Raw genomic sequence first — 18,645 nt, 5'->3', positions numbered from 1 at the left:
AAGCGGAGTTGGGAATGGAGATCAATTGGGGAGTATGGAGTGAGGCACTGCGGAGGGTAAACGAGATCTCCTCTTGTGCAGGGATGAGCCTGATACAGTTTAAGGTGGTGCACAGGGTGCATATGACTCGGGCGAGAATGAGTGGGTTCTTTCAGGGGGTAGCAGATGAGAGCGAGAGGTATGAGCGGGGGCCAGCGAGTCATGCACACATGTTTTGGGGTTGTAAAAAATTGGGAAGATTCTGGGTGGGGGTGTTTGCGGTCTTAGCCAGGAGAGTGGAGGAGGGAGTGGACCTGGACCCTTTGGTGGCGATATTTGGGGTTTCAGAGAAGCCAGAGCTCATGGAGAGGAGGAAGGCACGGCGACATGGCTTGGTTGGGTGACCTGTACGACTTCCTGCAGTTACAGAAAATAAAGTAGGAGTTAAGGGGCTCAGCTGGGGAGTTTGAGAAAAGGTTGGGGGGGGGGGGGTTTGTGACCGTGTTTGAGGAGCTGTTCGTCGCAGGTGGTTTGGGGGGGGGGGGGGGGGGGGGGGGGGGGGGGGGGGGAGAAAGCTGTACAAACTATATAGTTGATTGTTGGGAAGAATGTTTTCCGAGGTGTTTATTTGAGGTAATCTACTTTGATACAAGTTTGAATAAAATGCATTTAAAAAGAAAATGAATCATGAGGCATTCACCAATGTTCGCTCCAAGTTGCTCGCATGCATAACTGCAGCAACCCACATAGGCCACTGAGCAGTCACCCCGTTTAAGACACTGTGCATGTGCGATCGAGCTTTCAAATTTAACATACTAAGCGCTTAAATGAATACGCTGATTGTTAGTGTTGATAGAATAGATAGGAGAAAGTGTGTTCCATGGCAGGAGTATTTTACTGGTTTGTGAATCATTTGCATCATTATTGCCTCACGGCGCTGAGGACCTAGGTTCAATCGCGGCCCTGGGTCTCTATCCATGTAGAGTTTGCACATTCCCCCCCTGTACTTGCTTATTTGGGTCTCACCCCCACAACCCAAAGATGTGCAGGATAGGTGGATTGGCCACGCTAAATCGCCCCTTAATTGGGGAAAAAAAGAATTGGGTACTCAAAATGTATTTTTAAAAAGTGAAACATTTACATACAAACGAGGAGCAGGCCGTTCAGCCCCTCGAGCCTTCTCTGCCATTCAGTAAGATCATGGTTGATCTGATAGAAACCTCAAATCTGCATCTTGCCTACCCCCGATAATTCATCACCACCTAGCTTTCCTTAAAAATATTCAAAGATTCTGCTTCCACCTCCTTTTCAAGAAGAGAGTTCCTGAAACTCTCAACCCTCGGAGAAAAAAAACATTGCCTCGCCTCTTGTTTTCAATGGGCGACCCCTTATTTTCAAACACTGACTCCCCTCGTTTTAGAGTTTCCCACAGGAGAAAACATCTTCTCCACATCCACCCTGCCAACTCCCCTCAGGACCTTAAAGGTTTTGATCAAGTCCCCTCTCACTCTTCTAAACACCAGTAGTTACAGGCCAAACCTGTCCACCATTTCCTCATACGACAACCTTTCAAAAATAAATTTAAAGTATCCAATCTTTTTTTTCCCCCCGATTAAGGGGCAATTTAGCTTGGCCAGTTCACCTACCCTGCACATCTTTGGGCTGTGGGGGTGAGACCCACGCAAACATGGGGATCCTCCTAAGACAACTTGCCATTCCAGGTGTTAGTCTGCTAAACATTCTCTGAGCTGCTTCCAACTCATAGAATTTACAGTGCAGAAGGAGGCCATTCGGCCCATCGAGTCTGCACCGGCTCTTGGAAAGAGCACCCTACTTAAGCCCACACCTCCACCGTATCCCCGTAACCCAGCAACCCCATCTAACCGAAAGGCAATTTGGCATGGCCAATCCACCTAACCTGCACATCTTTGGGCTGTGGGAGGAAACTGGAGCACCCGGAGGAAACCCACGCAGACACGGGGAGAACGTGCAGACTCCGCACAGACAGTGACCCAAGCTGGGAATCGAACCTGGGACCCTGGCACTGTGAAGCCATCATTTACATCTTTCCTTAAATAAAGTGACTAATACCATACACAGCACTACAAATGTGGTCTCACTAGTACTGTGTGCAACTGAAGCATAACCTCCCTTCAATCCCCTTCGCAATAAATGGTAATGTTCTATTAGCTTTCTTAGTTACTCTCCGACCTACCTTTGTGCCATCAGCAAATTTGGCAACTATCCCTTCAATCCATTGATCCAGGTTTTTGACACAAGTTGAAAACAGTTGAGGTCCCAGCACTGATCCCTGAGGCACACCACTCGTCACATCCTGCCAACCTGAAAAAGGCCCATTCATGCCTTCCCTTTGCTTCCTGTTAGCCAGCCAATCTTCCAACCATGCCAATATGTTACCCCCATAATAAGACCTTTTATATTTCCACAGTATGCTTTGACGTGGCGCCTTCCAAATACTTTCATGGAATCAAAGTACAGTACATCCACTGGTTCCCCTTAATCAACAGCACAGGTTACTCCCTCAAAGAACTCCAGTAAGTTACTTAAATACGATTTCCCTTTCACAAAACCAGATTTCTTTTTTTTATAAGTTTAGAGAACCCAATTATTTTTTTTTTCAATTAAGGGGCAATTTAGCGCGGCCAATCCACCTAATCTGCACATCTTTGGGTTGTGGGAGTGAAACCCATGCAGACACGGGGAGTATATGCAAACTCCACACGGCCAGTGACACAGGGCTGGGATTTGAACCAGGGTCCTCAGTGCCGTGGGCAGCAATGCTAACCACTGTGCCACGTGCCGCCCTCCAGAAAACCATGTTGACTTTGCCTGATTACTGTGAGTTTATCAAACTGCCCTATTATAATTTCCTCAATAATAGATCATAGAAAATACAGCACAGAACAGGCCCTTCGGCCCACAATGTTGTGCCGAACTTTTGTCCTAGATTAAGAACAAATTAATCTATACCCCATCATTCTACCGTAATCCATGTACCTATCCAATAGCTGCTTGAAGGTCCCTAATGTTTCCGACTCAACTACTTCCGCAGGCAGTGCATTCCATGCCCCCACTACTCTCTGGGTAAAGAACCTACCTCTGACATCCCCCCTAGATCTTCCAACATTCACCTTAAATTTATGTCCCCTTGAAATAGTTTGTTCTACCCGGGGAAAAAGTCTCTGACTGTCTACTCTATCTATTCCCCTGATCATCTTATAAACCTCTATCAAATCTCCCCTCATCCTTCTCCGCTCTAATGAGAAAAAGCCTAGCACCCTCAACCTTTCTTCGTAAGACCTACTCTCCATTCCAGGCAACATCCTGGTAAATCTCCTTTGCACCTTTTCCAAAGTTTCCACATGCTTCCTAAAATGAGGCAACCAGAACTGCACTCAGTACTCCAAATGTGGCCGTACCAAGGTTTTGTACAACTGCATCATCACCTCACGGGGCTCTTAAATTCAATCCCTCTGCTAATGCTAACACTAGCACACCATAAGCCTTCTTCACAGCTCTATCCACTTGAGTGGCAACTTTCAAAGATCTAGAGGGGAGCGCGGTGGCACAGTGGTTAGCATTGCTGCCTACGGCGCTGAGGACCCGGGTTCGAATCCCGGCCCTGGGTCACTGTCCGTGTGGAGTTTGCACATTCTCCCCGTGTCTGCGTGGGTTTCACCCCCACAACCCAAAGATGTGCAGGATAGGTAGATTGGCCATTCTAAATTGCCCCTTAAGTGGAAGAAATAATTGGGTACTCTAAATTTTTTTTTAAACTTTCAAAGATCTATGAACATAGACCCCAAGATCTCTCTGCTCCTTCACATTGCCAAGAACCCTACCGTTAACCCTGCATTCCGCATTCATATTTGTCCTTCCAAAATGGACAACCTCACACTTTTCAGGGTTAAACTGCATCTGCCACTTCTCAGCCCAGCTCTGCATCCTATCTATGTTGCTTTGCAGCCCACAACAGCCCTCCTCACTATCCACAACTCCACCAACCTTCGTATCGTCTGCAAATTTACTGACCCACCCTTCAACTCCCTCATCCAAGTCATTAATGAAAATCACAAACAGCAGAGGACCCAGAACTGATCCCTGCGGTATGCCACTGGTAACTGGGCTCCAGGCTGAATGTTTGCCATCCACCACTACTCTCTGACTTCTATTGGTTAGCCAGTTTGTTATCCAACTGGCCAAATTTCCCACTATCCCATGCCTCCTTACTTTCTGCATAAGCCTACCATGGAGAACTTTATCAAATGCCTTACTAAAATCCATGTACACTACATCCACTGCTTTACCTTCATCCACATGCTTGGTCACCTCCTCAAAGAAGTCAATAAGACTTGTAAGGCAAGACCTACCCCTCACAAATCCGTGCTATCCCTAATCAAGCAGTGTCTTTCCAGATGCTCAGAAATCCTATCCCTCAGTACCTTTTCCATTATTTTGCCTACCACCGAAGTAAAACTAACTGGCCTGTAATTCCCAGGGTTATCCCTATTCCCTTTTTTGAACAGGGGCACGACATTCGCCACTCTCCAATCCCCTGGTACCACCCCTGTTGACAGTGAGGACGAAAAGATCATTGCCAACGGCTCTGCAATTTCATCTCTTGCTTCCCATAGAATCCTTGGATATATCCCGTCAGGCCCTGGGGGACTTGTCTATCCTCAAGTTTTTCAAAATGCCCAACACATCTTCCTTCCTAACAAGTATCTCCTCGAGTTTACCAGTCTGTTTTACACGGTCCTCTCCAACAATATGGCCCCTCTCATTCATAAGTACTGAAGAAAAGTACTCGTTCAAGACCTCTCCTATCTCTTCAGACTCAATACACAATCTCCCGCTACTGTCCTTGATCAGACCTACCCTCGCTCTAGTCCAGGGGTGGGCAAACTATGGCAAAGGTCTTTATGCGGCCCACCAAGATCAAGTCATTAGAAAAATAAAAAATAAAAAATAAATTTTTTTTTTTTATATAAGGTTAATGGGGGGGGCTGTTGGGTTACTGGTATAGGGTGGATACGTTGACTTGAGTAGGGTGATCATTGCTCGGCACAACATCGAGGGCCGAAGGGCCTGTTCTGTGCTGTTCTATGTTCTATATGAGGCGCCCAGAATCATAACCGGGTGAAGCGCCATTTTTGAAAAGTAGAGAAAAAGGGCTAAAGGCAGGATGCCGCCGAGGGAAGCGTTGAGGTATATGCCGCATGCTAATTGGTTACAACCGGGACTATTAATTAATATACTATGCGGCCCTTTAAAATTGTGAATTTCTGAATGTGGCCCTTGCACGGAAAAGTTTGCCCACCCCTGCTCTAGTCATTCTCATATTTCTCACATATATGTGTAAACGGCCTTGGGGTTTTCCTTGATCCTACCCGCCAAAGATTTTTCATGCCCTCTCTTAGCTCTCCTAATCCCTTTCTTCAGTTCCCTCCTGGCTATCTTGTATCCCTCCAGCGCCATGTCTGAACCTTGTTTCCTCGGCCTTACATAAGTCTCCTTCTTCCTCTTAACAAGACATTCAACCTCTCTTGTCAACCATGGTTCCCTCACTCGACCATCTCTTCCCTGCCTGACAGGGACATACATATCAAGGACATGTAGTATCTGTTCCTTGAACAAGTTCCACATTTCACTTGTGTCCTTCCCTGACAGCCTATGTTCCCAACTTATGCAATTCAGTTCTTGTCTGACAGCATCATATTTACCCTTCCCCCCAATTGTAAACCTTGCCCTGTTGCGCGCACCTATCCCTCTCCATTACTAAAGTGAAAGTCACAGAATTGTGGTCACTATCTCCAAAATGCTCCCCCACTAACAAATCTATCACTTGCCCTGGTTTATTACCAAGTACCAAATCCAATGTGGCCTCCCTTCTGGTCGGACAATCTACATACTGTGTTAGAAAAGCTTCTTGGACACACTGCACAAACACCACCCCATCCAAACTATTTGATCTAAAAGAGTTTCCACTCATTATTTGGGAAGTTGAAGTCATCCATGACTACTACCCTGTGACTTCTGCACCTTTCCAAAATCTGTTTCCCAATCTGTTCCTCCACATCTCTGCTGCTATTGGGGGGCCTATAGAAAACTCCCAACAAGGTGATTGCTCCTTTCCTATTTCTGACTTCAACCCATATTACCTCAGTAGGCACATCGTCCTCGAACTGCCTTTCTGCAGCTGTTATACTATCTCTACCTCCAACAACCATTTCTGCCCCTCTTCTATCCAAGTTTCTAACATTTTCCCTACGACAGATGTTAGGCTAGCTGGTCTGTATTTTCTGCTTTCTGTCTACCCTCCTCTTTTGAATAATGGAGTTATATGCGCTATCTTCCAATCTAGTGGGACCTTCCCAAATCTAGGGACTTTTGGAAAATTAAAACCAATGCATCTTATTGACACCTATTCATGAATTTTTGTGTTTACCTTCCAAGACATCAGGAATGTCCGAGAGAGATGAATGCGTGGCTCGAGGACTGGTGTGGGGAGACGTGGGTTCTGGTTTGTAGGGAGCTGGCACCAGTACCGGACAAAGTGGGATCTATACCGTTGGGATGGTCCACACCCCAACCTGAAGCTGAAGCTGATTTTATTGCTCGTCGCAAAGGGGCACAGAGAGGGTTTTAAACTAAATGGTGGGGCAAGGGATCAGATCTTGGAGGTTGTGGTCAATAAGAGAACTGTGGGCAGCCCGGTGGCGCAGTGGTTAGCATTGCTGCCTACGGCGCTGAGGCCCAGAGTTCGAATCCCGGCCCTGGGTCACGGTCCGTGTGGAGTTTGCACATTCTCCCCGTGTTTGCGTGGGTTTCGCCCCCACAACCCAAAGATTTGCAGGTTAGGTGGATTGGCCACGCTAAATTGCCCCTTAATTGGAAAAAATAATTGGGTACTCTAAATTTATCTTTTTTTAAAAGAGAACTGTAACCAGGCAAAAGGAAAAGAGATTATTACGGGAAATGAAACACAGATCGTGACAAAAGGGGATTTGGATTACAAATCTAATGGTAAATCAACAGATGAGATTAGAGGCTATAAAAATAATAAAAAGATTAAACTAAAATTTATGAATCTGAATGTGCCTAGCATTTAAAACAAAGCCGATTAATCGGGAGCGCACACATAAAGAAATAAATACAATTTGAAAGCTATTACGGAGACGTGGTTGCAGGAGAGCTTGGATTGGGACCGGAATATTGAAGGGTCCAGGATATTTAGGAAGGACAGGAAGTGAGGAAAATGTGGAGGGGTGGCTCTGTTAGTTAATGATGACCAATACTAATGGAGGACCCAAATACCGGAAGCCAGCATATTCATATCTTTTTTTAAAATAAATTTAAAGTACCCAATTCATGTTTTCCAATTAAGGTGCAATTTAGCGTGGCCAATCCACCTACGCTGCACATCTTTGGGTTGTGGGGGTGAAACCCACGCAAACACGGGGGAGAATGTGCAAACTCCTCACGGAAGGATATTCATATCTGCTTTTTGGAAAACCTCTCCCACGTTGCAATGAAGCTTATTCGGAATAGAAGCCACACTGGTCACCCTGCCCTCATCCGACAGCCACATTCTCCCACTCTGGCAGGGGAGGGTGACTGGGTGAGGACCGGCAGCAGGATGCCTGGCCCATGGGTGCCGAGGCCAACCACTGAAAATGGCTCACAGTGTATAAGGATGAAAATGGAGTCCTTTGTGCCTCAACAACACCATATCAGAGAATCAGGGCGACAAGGCCAGCTCTTATCTCAAGGGTATCCAAGCTTTTGTGGGCCAAATGGGCGTGTGTTTGTGAAAATGCTCAGATATACAGAGATAACAACTTGCATTTATGTAGCAGTAAAGACAGTAGGCCTCATGAGGAATTTTAGGGATAAGTGACCAAAAGCTTAGTCAATCAGTTAGGTTGGGGAGAGAGAGAGAGAGAAAGAAAAAGAGCGTTTGAAAAGAGAGAGAGAGAGAGAGAGAGAGGTTTAAGGAGGGAATGCCAGATCCTAGAGCCCAGGCAGCTGAAGGCATGGCCACCAGTAATGGAACTATTAAAATTGGGGATGTGAACGAGTTTAGAATTGGAGGAGTGCAAGGAGGATGAAGGGTTATACAGTAGTGCTGGAGGATGAAGGGTTATAGTGCTGGAGGATGAAGGGTTATAGTGCTGGAGGATGAGGGGTTATAGTGCTGGAGGATGAAGGGTTATAGTGCTGGAGGATGAAGGGTTATAGTGCTGGAGGATGAAGGGTTATAATGCTGGAGGATGAAGGGTTATAGTGCTGGAGGATGAGGGGTTATAGTGCTGGAGGATGAGGGGTTATAGTGCTGGAGGATGAAGGGTTATAGTGCTGGAGGATGAAGGGTTATAGTGCTGGAGGATGAGGGGTTATAGTACTAGAGGATGAAGGGTTATAGTGCTGGAGGATGAGGGGTTATAGTGCTGGAGGATGAAGGGTTATAGTGCTGGAGGATGAGGGGTTATAGTGCTGGAGGATGAAGGGTTATAGTGCTGGAGGATGAAGGGTTATAGTGCTGGAGGATGAAGGGTTATAGTGCTGGAGGATGAGGGGTTATAGTGCTGGAGGATGAAGGGTTATAGTGCTGGAGGATGAGGGGTTATAGTGCTGGAGGATGAAGGGTTATAGTGCTGGAGGATGAAGGGTTATAATGCAAGGAGGATGAAGGGTTATAGTGCTGGAGGATGAGGGGTTATAGTGCTGGAGGATGAAGGGTTATAGTGCTGGAGGATGAGGGGTTATAGTGCTGGAAGATGAAGGGTTATAGTGCTGGAGGACAATGGTCAGAGGTTGTTCCCAGTAATTCCCACACTCCTCGAGTAGTTAACACTATCAGCTCTTTCTCAGCTTTAAGAATTATCCACCAATGAGGTTAATGCACAAAAATGTTGCACGCTTCACTCAGCCCTTCCATCAGATATGCGAAAGTGTATCCTGTTTCAATCGTGTCTATCATTCTGTGGTCTTGTGAAGCATCCGCTGAACTCATAACTCACACAAGATGTCAGTCACTCTGAACGACAACAGACCACTTCTATCTCTGTTCATTGGAACATTGCTCCCTTAATCCCTTTTATTCACCCCCCCCCCCCCCCCCCCCCAACTCTCCTGGCCACCCCTTCCTGCCAAAAGAACGTTTCTTTAATCAATTGTCCTTCCTCCTACCTAGAACACATTGGAACATTGTATTGTGATACAAACATTGAACAGTTTATGACTGGATAAGGGCTTTATAATGCAGGGCTAAATCGCTGGCTTTTAAAGCAGACCAAGGCAGGCCAGCAGCACGGTTCGATTCCCGCAACAGCCTCCCCGAACAGGCGCCGGAATGTGGCGACTAGGGGCTTTTCACAGTAACTTCATTTGAAGCCTACTCGTGACAATAAGCGATTTTCATTTCATTTCATTTCAATTGGGTCCTCTTTATTTCTATTACATTGGTTTGAAACAACTATTGTTAAAATGGAACCCTCGCTTTTAAACCCAGTTTCAAGATGGAAGTCTGGAGCTAATGTGGATTTAGGCCAAGGTCCGGCTGCTGGAATTGTAAGTCAGTCAGGATTCGGCGATGGCCTACAGGAGACTGTTTCATCCGCATCAGAGTAGGTTCGGTATACTTTCTGAAACTACACTGATCCCTTTCATTCCGTCATTGATTATAAACTTCAACTATTCTAAAAGTCTGCTGCCTGTAGTCCAACACAATTCATCCACGATCTCCTGGGGACTGGCTTCGTCGCCATAAGCCTCCAGTTTAAAACTTGTACTTGAATCCCATCATCGCCTTGTCCTTTCCTGCAACTCCCCCAGGTCTCTGGGGGCCAATGACTGGACCCCACACGCTGGGGATTCCCTCCCTCAACCTCACCAACCCTCCTCTTCTCCTGCAAGACTCTTCTTAAAATGCATTTCTTTGGCCAAATGTTTAGCCACTGATGTATCTCACTTAATGGACTCAAACAGCCACCCCTCCCAAACGCTTAACGTGTGTATTCCTTACATCTCCGTGAAGCGATTTACCTTTGTAAAAAGGTAGGATATGAAAACCACTCGTTCGGGGGAAAAAACTTTTTTTTTTAAATAATTTTTTTCTCCAAACACAACCCAAGTTTGGAATGGGGAGGGAGGTGGGGATTCGACATCCTGCTGGGCAGGTTCCTCACTGAATCTGTTCAGAATCAAACTTCACACTGTGCCGTGTGGCTGAACCTAGTTACAAGCTCCCAGGTTCAATCTCAGGGATAATTGGGGTAAGTTTGGGGGGGGGGGGTCAAACTCATCGCCAGACATGGGACTGGAAGAGCATCCAACCGGATGATCCCAGATTTCATCCCTGCTCCTGCCTTGATCCTTTTGATCACAGGAGGGGTTGGGGAAAAAGTGGTGAATTTTTAGAGCCAAGACAGTTAAAATGCTGAAGAACTGGGTCGGGTCGGTGGCGCAGTGGTTAGCACTGCATCCTCACGGCGCCGAGGATCCGGATTCGATCCTGGCCTCGGAACACTTTCCGTGTGGAGTTGCCACATTTGCGTGGGTTTCGCCCCCACAACCCAAAGATGTGCAGGGTAGGTGGATTGGCAACGCTAAATTGCCCCTCAATTGGGAAAAACAAAAAATAAACAACAAACAAATGGTGAGGAGTTAAACATTGATGTTGTTGCTCTGTAGATTATAAATAAACAACAATTTGTTAGCGTGCCTCTGCAAAGATGAACAATACTAATGGTACATTGGTCAGAATCCGAGACTCTAGGAGGGTGATTGATTGTTTTAAGTCAAGTTCAATAACCCACTGACGTGGGGCATTGTAGCACAGTCATCACTTTTGTATTATACACAAGGGCAGGATGCAAGGGATCAACTAATTACAGAAATGAATACATGATGCAGGTACAGTAATCAGAGGAAACTCCAGACAGTCACACAAGGTCAGAATCAAAGACGGATCCCTGGTGCAGAGAGGCAGCAGTGCGAACCATTGTGCTGTCCCCAACTTGTAACCTCTTGGTTTCCAATCTGTCCCAGAATCACACCCAGGACAGACTGTAGTGACCCTGGAATACCACTGGCAGAGGCTGAAATTGGGGTGCAGACTCGGGGTGGGGGGGCAGACTTTGGGGGGGGGGCCAGACTTGGGGGGGGCAGACTTGGGGGGGGGGCAGACTTGGGGGGGGGCAGACTTGGGGGGGGGCAGACTTGGGGGGGGGGCAGACTTGGGGGGGAGGGCAGGCTTGGGGGGAGGGCAGGCTTGGGGAGGGCAGGCTTGGGGGAGGGCAGGCTTGGGGGAGGGCAGGCTTGGGGGAGGGCAGGCTTGGGGGGGGCAGGCTTGGGGGGGCAGGCTTGGGGGGGGCAGGCTTGGGGGGGGCAGGCTTGGGGGGGGGCAGGCTTGGGGGGGGCAGGCTTGGGGGGGGCAGGCTTGGGGGGGGCAGGCTTGGGGGGGGCAGGCTTGGGGGGGGGCAGGCTTGGGGGGGGGCAGGCTTGGGGGGGGCAGGCTTGGGGGGGGCAGACTTGGGGGGGGCAAGGCTTGGGGGGGGCAGACTTGGGGGGGGCAGACTTGGGGGGGCAGACTTGGGGGGGGCAGACTTGGGGGGGCAGACTTGGGGGGGCAGACTTGGGGGGGCAGACTTGGGGGGGCAGACTTGGGGGGGCAGACTTGGGGGGCAGAACTTGGGGGGGCAGACTTGGGGGGGCAGACTTGGGGGGGCAGACTTGGGGGGGCAGACTTGGGGGGGCAGACTTGGGGGGGCAGACTTGGGGGGGCAGGACTGGGGGGGGCAGATTGGGGGGGCAGACTTGGGGGGGCAGACTTGGGGGGGCAGACTTGGGGGGGCAGACTTGGGGGGGCAGACTTGGGGGGGCAGACTTGGGGGGCAGACCTGGGGGGGCAGACTTGGGGGGGCAGACCTGGGGGGGCAGACTTGGGGGGCAGACTTGGGGGGCAGACTTGGGGGGCAGACTTGGGGGGCAGACTTGGGGGGCAGACTTGGGGGGGCAGACTTGGGGGGGCAGACTTGGGGGGGCAGACTTGGGGGGGCAGACTTGGGGGGGCAGACTTGGGGGGGGCAGACTTGGGGGGGCAGACCTTGGGGGGGCAGACTTGGGGGGGCAGACTTGGGGGGGCAGACTTGGGGGGGGCAGACTTGGGGGCAAACTTTAGTGGGTGGGGGTGCCCGGTGGGAGGGTGTGCCCAGGAGGGGCACTGGTGGGGGGGGGGCACTGGGGGGGGGGGGGGGGGGAGGAAAGAGAGTGCCCAGGGAGTGGGAGGGGTGCCGTGGGCGGCGTGGGAAGGGGTGCCCGGGTGTTGTGGGAAGGGGTGCCCAGGGGGGGTGTGCTCGGGGGGGCATTGGAACGGGGTGCGCAGGAGGGGGAAAAGAAGGGTGCTAGTGGGGTGTGGGGTGGAAGAGGGGTGCAGGGGGGGCAGACTTGGGGGGGTGAAGAGATTGGGGGGCCTGAAGAGATTGGGGGGCCTGAAGAGATTGGGGGGCCTGAAGAGATTGGGGGGGGTTAAGAGATTGGGGGGGTTAAGAGATTGGGGGGGGTTAAGAGATTGGGGGGGGTTAAGAGATTGGGGGGGTTAAGAGATTGGGGGGGTTAAGAGATTGGGGGGGTTAAGAGATTGGGGGGGTTAAGAGATTGGGGGGGATAAGAGATTGGGGGGGTTAAGAGATTGGGGGGGTTAAGAGATTGGGGGGGTTAAGAGATCGGGGGGGTTAAGAGATCGGGGGGGTTAAGAGATCGGGGGGTTAAGAGATCGGGGGGGTTAAGAGATCGGGGGGGGTTAACGAGGATCGGGGTGGTTAAGAGATCGGGGGGGGTTAAGAGATCGGGGGGTTAAGAATCGGGGGGGTTAAGAGATCGGGGGGGGTTAAGAGATCGGGGGGGTTAAGAGATCGGGGGGGTTAAGAGATCGGGGGGGTTAAGAGATCGGGGGGGTTAAGAGATCGGGGGGGTTAAGAGATCGGGGGGGGTTAAGAGATCGGGGGGGGTTAAGAGATCGGGGGGGTTAAGAGATCGGGGGGGTTAAGAGATCGGGGGGGTTAAGAGATCGGGGGGGTTAAGAGATCGGGGGGTTACGAGATCGGGGGGGTTAAGAGATCGGGGGGGTTAAGAGATCGGGGGGTTAAGAGATCGGGGGGGGGTTAAGAGATCGGGGGGGTTAAGAGATCGGGGGGGTTAAGAGATCGGGGGGGTTAAGAGATCGGGGGGGTTAAGAGATCGGGGGGGTTAAGAGATCGGGGGGGTTAAGAGATCGGGGGGGTTAAGAGATCGGTGGGGGTTAAGAGATCGGGGGGGTTAAGAGATCGGGGGGGTTAAGAGATCGGGGGGGTTAAGAGATCGGGGGGGTTAAGAGATCGGGGGGGTTAAGAGATCGGGGGGGTTAAGAGATCGGGGGGTTAAGAGATCGGGGGGGGGTTAAGAGATCGGGGGGGTTAAGAGATCGGGGGGGTTAAGAGATGGGGGGTGTTAAGAGATCGGGGGGGTTAAGAGATCGGGGGGGTTAAGAGATCGGGGGGGTTAAGAGATCGGGGGGGTTAAGAGATCGGGGGGGTTAAGACGATCGGGGGGGTTAAGAGATCGGGGGGGTTAAGAGATCGGGGGGGTTAAGAGATCGGGGGGGTTAAGAGATCGGGGGGGTTAAGAGATCGGGGGGGTTAAGAGATCGGGGGGGTTAAGAGATCGGGGGGGTTAAGAGATCGGGGGGGTTAAGAGATCGGGGGGGTTAAGAGATCGGGGGGGTTAAGAGATCGGGGGGGGTTAAGAGATCGGGGGGGTTAAGAGATCGGGGGGGTTAAGAGATCGGGGGGGTTAAAGAGATCGGGGGGGTTAAGAGATCGGGGGGTTAAGAGATCGGGGGGGTTAAGAGATCGGGGGGGTTAAGAGATAGGGGGGTAAGGATGATCGGGGGGGTTAAGAGATCGGGGGGGTTAAGAGATCGGGGGGGTTAAGAGCTCGGGGGGGTTAAGAGATCGGGGGGGTTAAGAGATCGGGGGGGTTAAGAGATCGGGGGGGGTTAAGAGATTGAGGGGCGTTAAGAGATTGAGGGGCGTTAAGGGATTGAGATTGGGGGGATTGAGATTGGGGGGATTGAGATTGGGGGGATTGAGATTGGGGGGGATTGAGATTGGGGGGGATTGAGATGGGGGGGATTGAGATTGGGGGGATTGAGATGGGGGGATTGAGATTGGGGGATTGAGATTGGGGGGATTGAGATTGGGGGGGATGAGATTGGGGGGGATTGAGATTGGGGGGGATTGAGATTGGGGGGGTTGAGATTGGGGGGGTTGAGATTGGGGGGGTTGAGATTGGGGGGGTTGAGATTGGGGGGGTTGAGATTGGGGGGGTTGAGATTGGGGGGGTTGAGATTGGGGGGGTTGAGATTGGGGGGGTTGAGATTGGGGGGGTTGAGATTGGGGGGGTTGAGATTGGGGGGGGGTGAGATTGGGGGGGTTGAGATGGGGAGGTTGAGATTGGGGGGGGTGAGATTGGGGGGGGTTGAGATTGGGGGGGGTTGAGATTGGGGGGGGTTGAGATTGGGGGGGTTGAGATTGGGGGGGGTGAGATTGGGGGGGGTGAGATTGGGGGGGGTGAGCTTGGGGGGGGTGAGATTGGGGGGGGGTGAGATTGGGGGGGGTGAGATTGGGGGGGGTGAGATTGGGGGGGGTGAGATTGGGGGGGTGAGATTGGGGGGGTGAGATTGGGGGGGGGTGAGATTGGGGGGGGTGAGATTGGGGGGGTGAGATTGGGGGGGTGAGATTGGGGGGGTGAGATTGGGGGGGTGAGATTGGGGGGGTGAGATTGGGGGGGTGAGATTGGGGGGGGTTGAGATTGGGGGGGTTGAGATTGGGGGGAGGTTGAGATTTCGGGGATGCAGGGTGAAGAGACTTTGGGGAGGGAGGTGGTCGCCGGGGGGCGGGGTGGTTGCCCAGGCAGAGGGAGTGCCCGGGGGGTGCCCAGGGGCGGGGTGGGAAGGGGTGCCCGGTGGGAGGGTGGGGCGGAGCTGGAAGGGGGTGCCGGGGGGGGGGGGAGAAGGGGGGTGCGGGGGGGGGGGAGGAAGGGGGTGCGGGGGGGGCGGGGGGAAGGAAGGGTGGTGCCGGGGGGGTGGGGGGAGGAAGGGGTGGGTGCCGGGGGGGGGGGGAGGAAGGGGGTGCCGGGGGGGGGAGGAAGGGGGGTGGGGGGGGAGGAAGGGGGGTGGGGGGGGCGGAAGGGGGGTGGGGGGGGGAGGAAGGGGGGTGCCGGGGGGGGGGGAGGAGGGGGGTGCCGGGGGGGGGGAGGAAGGGGGGTGCCGGGGGGGGGAGGAAGGGGGGTGCCGGGGGGGGGAGGAAGGGGGGTGCCGGGGGGGGAGGAAGGGGGGTGCCGGGGGGTGGGGGAGGAAGGGGGGTGCCGGGGGGGGGAGGAAGGGGGGTGCCGGGGGGGGAGGGAAGGGGGGGTGCCGGGGGGGGGGAGGAAGAGGGTGCGGGGGGGGGGAGGAAGAGGGGTGCCGGGGGGGGGGGGGAGGAAGAGGGGTGCCGGGGGGGGGGGGGGGGGAGGAAGAGGGGTGCCGGGGGGGGGGAGGAAGAGGGGGCCGGGGGGGGGGGGAGGAAGAGGGGTGCCGGGGGGGGGGGGGGGAGGAAGAGGGGTGCCGGGGGGGGGGGAGGAAGAGGGGTGCCGGGGGGGGGGAGGAAGAGGGGTGCCGGGGGGGGGGGGGGGGGAGGAAGTGGGGTGCCGGGGGGAGGGGGGGTGGTAGAGGAGGGGTGCCCGGGGGTGGGATGGCAGCGGGGGGGGTGGGATGGCAGCGGGGGGGGGTGGGGGGTCCTGGGTCGGCCAGTAGTGGTATTTCCCGGCTGGGATACATTGTATCCTCCGCCCGGAAAGCGGCCGTTCGACTTCGCAACAAAACGGCAACATTGTAAGGAAGCGGAATTGCTCACCATCCGCTAAGTGATGGATCCTCGGGCTCCCGGTGCTGGATTCTCGGGCTCCCGGTGCTGGATTCTCGGGCTCCCGGACACACACAGCCCCCCACCCCCCTCTCAGCCTTTGTGAATTTCACACATTCCCTCGGCCGGCGGGTCAGTTTCACTCCACTTTGCTGAAACTGATCAGCGCGATTCTCCCCCTCCGGCTCCGCACTCTCCCCGCCGCTTCCGGCTCCAGCAAATAAACTCAACTCGAATTCGAAAAGACTTTTTCCTGTTTCCGCCTGTCTTTTGCTCACTTTTCTCGCTCTCTCTCTCTCTCTCTCTCACACACAGTTTCGAGGGAAGGAGAAGTTCCAGCGCCTTCTCACGGCCACCAGTTGTATCAAATCTTTATCCTCTCGCTCACCAGCCTGCCTGCTTGTCCTGGAAACCGACCCAGGGAGTTATCCGACTGTGTGAGGCGGCACCGCGGGGGCTGGCTGTGTCTTAGCCACGTGGAGCCCCAATGCCACGGGACGGGACTCGTGATCCAGCCCAACGTCAGGCTGACATTCCCATAGCGCCTGTCACCACCTCCAGACAGACCGCCCTTCACAGCCAACACAGTACTTTTGAAGTTCAGTCGTGGCTGAAGGCTGTCATGCACGACACAGTGTTTGCACAGCAAGATCCCACAAACAGCGATATTATCAGGTCACCTCCCCCAGGATAAAGTCAAATTATCGCCCATGCTGGAATCTGAAATTACCGGCAGGTCTAACAGCATCAGTACAGAGATAAACCGGGCGAACCAACTAGGGAGAATTCTCCCACTTCTCAATTCTCTCACACTTCTCCGGGAAAAGGTCCAACGCTGCCTGGAGTGCAGCACTCCCTCAGTACTGACCCTCTGGCAGTGCAGCACTCCCTCAGTACTGACCCTCTGACAGTGCAGCACTCCCTCAGTACTGACCTCTGACAGTGCAGCACTCCCTCAGCACTGACCCTCTGACAGTGCAGCACTCCCTCAGTACTGACCCTCTGACAGTGCAGCGCTCCTTCAGTACTGACTTTCTGAGAGCGCAGCACTCCCTCAGTACTTACCCTCTGACAGTGCAGCACTCCCTCAGTACTGACCCTCTGACAGTGCAGCGCTCCCTCAGTACTTACCCTCTGACAGTGCAGCTCCCCTCAGTACTGACCCTCTGACAGTGCAGCACTCCCTCAGTACTTACCCTCTGACAGTGCAGCTCCCCCTCAGTACTGACCCTCTGACAGTGCAGCTCCTTCAGTACTGACCCTCTGACAGTGCAGCACTCCCTCAGTACTGACCCTCTGACAGTGCAGCTCCTCAGTACTGACCTGACAGTGCAGCGCGCAGGCACTCCCTCAGTACTTACCCTCTGACAGTGCAGCACTCCCTCAGTACTGACCTCTGACAGTGCAGCACTCCTCAGTACTGACCCTCTGACGTGCAGCACTCCTCAGTACTGACCCTCTGACAGTGCAGCACCCCTCAGTACTGACCCTCTGACAGTGCAGCACTCCCTCAGTACTGACCCTCTGACAGTGCAGCACTCCTTCAGTATTGACTTTCTGACAGTGCAGCACTCCCTCAGTACTGACCCTCTGACAGTGCAGCACTCACTCAGTACTGACCCTCTGACAGTGCAGCACTCCCTCAGTACTGACCCTCTGACAGTGCAGCACTCCCTCAGTACTGACACTCTGACAGTGCAGCACTCCCTCAGTACTGACTTTCTGACAGCGCAGCACTCCCTCAGTACTCACCCTCCGACAGTACAGCACTCCCTCAGCACTGACCCTCTGACAGTGCAGCGATCTCTCAGTACTGACCCTCTGACAGTGCGCTCTCCCTCAGTACTGACCCTCTGACAGTGCAGCACTCCCTCAGTATGACATTCTGACAGTGCAGCCTCCCTCAGTACTGACCCTCTGACAGTGCAGCACTCCCTCAGTACTGACCCTCTTACAGTGCAGCACTCCCTCAGTACTGACCCTCTGACAGTGCAGCACTCCCTCAGTATGACTTTCTGACAGTGCAGCGCTCCTTCAGTACTGACCCTCTGACAGTGCGGCACTCCCTCAGTACTTACCCTCTGACAGTGCAGCACTCCCTCAGTACTGACCCTCTGACAGTGCAGCGCTCCTTCAGTACTGACCCTCTGACAGTGCAGCACTCCCTCAGCACTGCCTCTGACAGTGCAGCACTCCCTCAGTACTGACCCTCTGACAGTGCAGCACTCCCTCAGCACTGACCCTCTGACAGTGCGGCACTCCCTCAGTACTGACCCTCTGACAGTGCAGCGCTCCTTCAGTACTGACTTTCTGACAGCGCAGCACTCCCTCAGTACTTACCCTCTGACAGTGCAGCACTCCCTCAGTACTGAACCTCTGACAGTGCAGCGCTCCCTCAGTACTGACCCTCTGACAGTGCAGCACTCCCTCAGTACTTACCCTCTGACAGTGCAGCACTCACTCAGTACTGACATTCTGACAGTGCAGCCTCCCTCAGTACTGACCTTCTGACAGTGCAGCACTCCCTCAGTACTGACCCTCTGACAGTGCAGCACTCCCTCAGTACTGACCCACTGATGGTGCGGCACTCCCTCAGTACTGACCCTCTGACAGTGCAGCACTCCCTCAGTACTGACCATCTGACAGTGCGGAACTCCCTCAGTACTGACCCTCTGACAGTGCAGCACTCCCTCAGTACTTA

At 53.2% G+C, this 18,645-nt stretch overlaps 1 protein-coding gene across 1 annotated transcript in view; it reads right to left on the bottom strand.

The window, feature by feature from the left end:
* LOC119952944 (unconventional myosin-IXb) overlaps window positions 1–16,253 on the bottom strand; it is a 136,948-nt gene extending 120,695 nt beyond the window's left edge. The window contains exon 1 of the mRNA XM_038776582.1: window positions 15,936–16,253. The gene's annotated coding sequence lies outside the window, so the exon portion shown is untranslated. The remainder of the gene's footprint in view (window positions 1–15,935) is intronic.
* Window positions 16,254–18,645: the final 2,392 nt, after the last annotated feature.

This window comes from Scyliorhinus canicula, chromosome 18, assembly GCF_902713615.1.
Source record: "Scyliorhinus canicula chromosome 18, sScyCan1.1, whole genome shotgun sequence".
Classification (NCBI taxonomy): domain Eukaryota; kingdom Metazoa; phylum Chordata; class Chondrichthyes; order Carcharhiniformes; family Scyliorhinidae; genus Scyliorhinus; species Scyliorhinus canicula.
This window is presented reverse-complemented; position numbering and strand designations above follow the sequence as displayed.